Source organism: Chionomys nivalis, chromosome 1, assembly GCF_950005125.1.
Source record: "Chionomys nivalis chromosome 1, mChiNiv1.1, whole genome shotgun sequence".
Taxonomy (NCBI): Eukaryota; Metazoa; Chordata; class Mammalia; order Rodentia; family Cricetidae; genus Chionomys; species Chionomys nivalis.
Window position 1 is genome coordinate 184,021,522 of NC_080086.1, and position 6,102 is coordinate 184,027,623.

Below are 6,102 nucleotides of genomic sequence, written 5' to 3' on the forward strand. Positions count from 1 at the left end.
GTAACACAATTAATAAAAACCCAGAGACAGACATAGGTGTTGAAACTGAAGATCAGAAAAGCAAAGCAGCCAGCCACTGGCTATTACCTTTTCCTCATTCCAAAAATGGTCATCCTGCCTCGAGGAATCCGCAGAATGAGACTGTGCCTGAGAGCTGTCTCCACCCATTTTATATTCCTCTCTACTGCTAGGATTAAAGGCATGCACCACTACTGCCTGATTTCTATGCCAAACGATTGTGGCTACTGGGATTAAAGGTTGAAAGACTCTAAATGCATTTGTAAGCCCCCTCAACCCTAAGAAAATGTAAAACTTTAAGAAAAATCTAAAGCCATTTCTGATGACTCTCAGTACTTCCCCACCTCCCCTGGGAACCAAGAACATAACAGCTATGCATGCACGTACTGAGATGTTGGAAACTTTCCATCTCCCTGAATAGGGGCATGATAACCCTTAGGTGTTGACTCAGTTACTGATGTTTTGACTTAGTCCCTGGGAAGGGGCAAAGTGACCTTCAGAAGTTTCCCTTTACCTCATCTGATCTGGCAATCACTCTCCAGCTAATTATTTGTAATAGCCTTTTTGAATAAGCCAATCCAATAAGTTAAAAAACAACCTACAGGTCCCCCCCCCACGCCCCCCCCCGGTCTCTGTGGCTTTTTGCTTTAAAAGATGGGCTGTAACAGCTATTGATGTCCTTCATATCCCGAACCTGAAGGACCCTGTCATGACAGAATAAAAATCCTCTTGCTTTTGCATCAATTTGTGGTTGTGTGAGTGGTGTCTGGAGCAACTCTTCCCTGATGTTTGGGCATCTAGTCCAACAAGGTGTGTGTCACCACTGCCTGGGCTGTAAGGCTGGCCCATGCAGCTGTTTTACTCTCTGATCTTCAGGCAAGATTTATTTCTTAAAATACAAGTGCAATATCACTACAATTCTTATTTTTTTAATCAAGTACCTCCAAAATTTCTTATCTGATGGATTTGAAACATGGTTTTTAATAAAGCATAATATAATAAAAATATAAATAAAATATAATAAAATAATTATAATAAAACTAACAAGTATGCCTAGTAAATATGGAACATTGAAGTAAAATTAAGGAAGTTAGGTGGGTTTTGTCTCCCGTTCTTTCTTCTGTCCTTCATTTTTTTAATTTATTTTATAAAGTCAAAACAAAAATAGCATTACTAGCTCTATTTTCTGGTTTTTAAAATACAATTCTTCTAACTTTTAAAGTTGTTTTTAGTTGGCAAACTTTATTTTGTTTATTTTGCTGTCAAAAAAAAAAAAAAAAAAAAAAAGATCAAAATGGCCTGTCTGTTTCTGATGTTTTTGTCTGTTACACCAACCTCTTGCATTTATTTGCCTTGGGGGTGTAAATATTTACTCATTATTTTATGAGATGAAATGCCGGATTCTAGATTTAAATGTGGCTAACTAAATCTTCAAATTGTAATTGTTCTTTTCACCCCCAGAAGTCCAGGTGCTGTGGCACCTTGCCATGTCATGACCTCAGGCCTTTTTTCCTTTGAATAGACAGGCTCCTGAGAATAATAGAGTTATTTACACCCCGCTCCTTCCTTCCTTCTTCTCTCCCCTTACATGCCTTCAAATTCAGGGGCTCCTTTTAGTTGCTGTGTTTGTGTGCATGTATGTGTGCGTTCCTAAATACACAAAAACAACCTGCTCAATCCATGTCACTTGTGTGCATGTTTTCAGGTCTGAAAATGTGGTGTGCTCTTCCCCTGGAGAAGATTATTTCTACCTTCTCACCATTCCTTGGTTGTCTATAGAAAGTAAGTGTTATTCTAAGGACATGGTAATTTCAATTTTATTTTTGCTAGTTTAATAAACAGGTCTTGTATTTTCCTTTTTCTTCTAACTGTCATACAAAAGTTATACTTAGGTAGTAAAATTAGATAATTCCATACACACACACATGCATGTATTCCTTCAGTGTAAGTAAAAAGCATTTCTTTGTGTTGAGGACCTTTAAACTTCTTTTTCCTAAATGTTGATATATGTGTATTATAAATTATTATATATTGCATATATTATATATATAGTATATATATATATATAAATTATACATGATGGCCACACAACTGTCCTATTCAACATTAGAACTTATTTTTTATATCTAAATATATTTGTTTATTACCTAAATCTCTCTGTCTCTTCATATTCCTTCCTTTTCAAATCTTAATGTTCAGTATTTGTCTTAAAGAATCTTCTTATTCTACTATATATATATATATACACACATATATATGTATATATTACAATTCCATTTATTGTGACATAAAGAAAAGGATCTCATTATTTTGTAGTGAAGAACAATTTTCTGTTTGCGTATTTATGCCACTTTTTTTTAACTCATCTATTGATAGACATCTCAGTTAATTTCAAATTTTGGTGATCGCAAATAGTGTTGCAATAAACATGGAACTGCAGATATTCAACTTTGTTTGTGTTTGAGACACAGTCATACACATGTATCTTAGGCCAGCTACAATTCACTATATAGCCGAGACCAGTCTTGAACTTCTGAATCTCCTGCTCCCAAGTGCTGGTATTACTGGCATTGCCACCATGTCTGACCTTGTTTAATTGTGAAGCCTTGTTTTCCAGACCTAAAAGGTTTATTTGTACATAAGCTATTGAATAGAATTCTACTTTTTAAGGCTTAAAGGCAGTACACAAGAACCTAGAATATTAATACAATTAATACCAGGGATAAGGAACAAAAATAAAATAAGAAAATCTTAATGTTTTTATTTCTTTTTCTCCTTGTGTTGTATTTTTTACTTTCCTTATAAGTGAAATATAAATATTAAGAATATATCCACATGCTCTTGGAATATTACAAATGTTTTATATCATGTGCAATTATAATTAGATGAGGACTACATTCCAAAGTTTTGTCAAGTAGGAATACAGTTACCTACACTCCATAAAATGTAGCATGCATGATTTCATGCAATCAACATCCTAAAATAAACATACGTATCCAGATGCTATTTATAAAGAAAAACCAGTATGCAGTAAAGAAGAATGCAAAAATTATTTTTTAAATTATTAATTACGAAAGAGGATACATGGTACCGTATTTTAATAACATGGGAAATGGAAAATTCACGTTATTTGTATAGCAAGCATGCATACATAATGCTGCTTACTGTATGGATTTTATGATGTCTTTTGTAATCTAGAGTGTATTATTTTCATTCATAGTGGAAATTTACATTTAACATTTTTTCAAAACTTGTTTAAAACCTCCACAATAGTAAATAAGCTGTAATTCAACCTTTCAACAGTCAGTTCTAATTTTTTTTTCTAAATCAATTTTCATTACATACAATCCTTGCACATAGCTCTGTTTTGCAGGACATTTTCATGCAAGCATAAACTGTGTTGAGCATAACTGTACTTTCTCCTGTATTGTCAGGTCTACCTTCACTGCCTGGTAGTTGGCATTGAATTTATGTTTCTGTGCTGCTAAAATATATAAACTATTTTATATTTTTGAAATAGGTAACTTTTCCAAGATAAATTTCTCTTTCCCAAATTATTTATTTCCCATATAAAGTGAGAGAAGAATGCTGTTGCTTGATTTGAAAAGTATATGTTTATTGGAAATAATTAAATGAGCTAATGTTCTAAAATTACTACTAGGTTATATCATTATTGCTTTAGTTTTGATTTTTTAAATTTTTTATTTTATTTATGTATATGAGTGTTTTGCTTGTATGTATGTATGTGTATCATAAGCATGTTTGGCACCCATAGAGATCAGAAAAGTGCATCAAATCCCCTGAACTGGAGATGGTTTTGAGCTGATATGAGTTTGCTGCAAACTGAACCCAGTTTTCAGAGCCATTTGCTTTCTTGATCATATTCTTTTTTAATGCTTGTTTCTCTGATAAATAAAGTAGTTGTTATGATCTGAGGTATACACTGTACTTTAAAGATGGCTCCTCACAACGAGTTCATGCCAGCATGCCCAAAGACACAATTATACTTTGACCTCAATGATGATGGAATTAACAGTCTGAGCATTGTACCAGATAAAGTTATAGCTTAGCTTTCTAGCGATGCCACCATAAAGGAAATTACATAGTGCTGGAGGTGTACAGGTAAAAGCAAGAAAGAATGGGAGAGAGAAAGAGGGGGTTTAAATGTGTTCAATGTAGATGTTATCGATACTTAAATAACTGAGTATGTTCTATATATACATTTAGAAATTGTATTTACGTGATTACTCCCGTTCTAACTGCTTGCATATTGCTTTCCTAAATCAGGAAAACCTGCTAGAAGTATTCTTTCATCATCTTCTAGCCTCCTCTCTTTAAATCCCCCCTTTTTTGTATATTAAGCCACAGTCATTTTTATACTGAAAATTACTTAGTTCATTATTTTTCAGAAATAAAATGGGACTTTTCCAATATTAAATGTCTTTTCCTACAAGCATTTAATACCAGGAACTAGAGTCGAGTTTTCATTGATTTATTGATATAGGAAGAAGTATTGTGAAACCAGAACATGCTGAGAATGCTTGCACTTCCCACCACGCTGTCTCTATGGAGTCAGGTAGAGCTGTAGCTTGATTAAAAAATATCTATGAAATGAATATGCTGATGGGATTGAGTGGGTGTGAGGTTGGGTCTTGATAATGCCATGAAGAAAATTTCTAGGAACTGACTGGTAAGCAAGTAAATCTGGGCCAAATAAATTTTTACTGTTACCTTTGGAGAAAGGAGCATTTATTATTATTATTATTATTATTGTTGTTGTTGTTGTTGTTGTTGTTACAAAAGCTATCGCTGAAACGGCGAGCAGTAGGAGAGTTAAAATAACATATGGGAAAAAAAATCATATAATAGGCCATGCCTTCTTGACAGGTGATGCATTCACGTGAGATCCCATCTTCAAAGGGACAATATTTCATGCTCTGCAGCCGCCAGCTTGGAGTACTATTCTTTTTCTTTTGCTTATATTTTTGTGTATTGATGCTTTGCCTGAATGTATGTCTGTGCACCACATCCATGTCCACCATGTGCATGCACCAGAACCCATGGGACTGAACTCACAGGTGGTTTGAAGTCATCATGTAGGTGTTAGGGACGAAAGTCAGGTCCTGTGCAAGAGCAACAAGCTATCCTAACCACTAAGCCCCATATCTTGGAGTTCCCAATAAAATGTTAACAGGATGTCCCTGCTTCTCATTTTTCACAGGACCATGCAAGTTGTGCTGCCTCTGCTGCCCCCACTTCTTTTAGCAGGCAGGGTCTGTTTTTTCACTCCTCTCCAGCTGACTTTCGTCACCATCCCCCACAGTCTTCTCGTTGAGCCCACTGCTAGGACCTGCTTTTTTAATCAGAACACATTTTGAGTGTAAATATGGTTTGCGTATTAGATTCTTCTGGATTCAACTTCCAACAGATGTGTCAGGAAATCAAGACGGGATTACACAGCCTGCCCCTCCTGGCTTGTAGTATTTTTGAGGTCATGTTTTTAAGTCAGCTAATATCGATCTACTCCCTTTTAAACATTTATTTGTGGGGTGGGGGTTGCATGCCTGTCATGACATGGGTGTTGAGGTCAGAGGATAACCTGCAGGAGCCAGTCATCTCCTTCTGCTGTGTAGTTCTAGGGTTTGAACTCAGGTCGTTATTTTTTGGCCTCAGTGCTTTTATGCGTGGGGCCATCTCACCAGTGGCCCTGCTTGCCCCCTCTCTTCTTATCGACTGTAAAATTTCCATGCAGCACAGATGCTCCACTTAGAACCCAGAAACTTGATTATATCCAGACCCCGACTCCAGGCCTTCGACAGAAATCCTGTGATGCGGCTGGTTCTTCACTGACGTTCTCAGGCTCCTCTCATGACCTGCACATGCTGTCTGTATAGCCTATGCTTATTTGTGCTGCTATACAGTTTAGGATGGAGGACTTCCGCCGGTTCAGTGACTCATAAGTTGCAGGTTACAACACGTTGCCCATTTTCGATGTACATTTTACTGACAATTTGGGAATGCCGGGGCTGACAGGAAAAGCTGGAGGACTAAACCTTTGCAGCAACCTAGCTTGTCCCTGCTTTT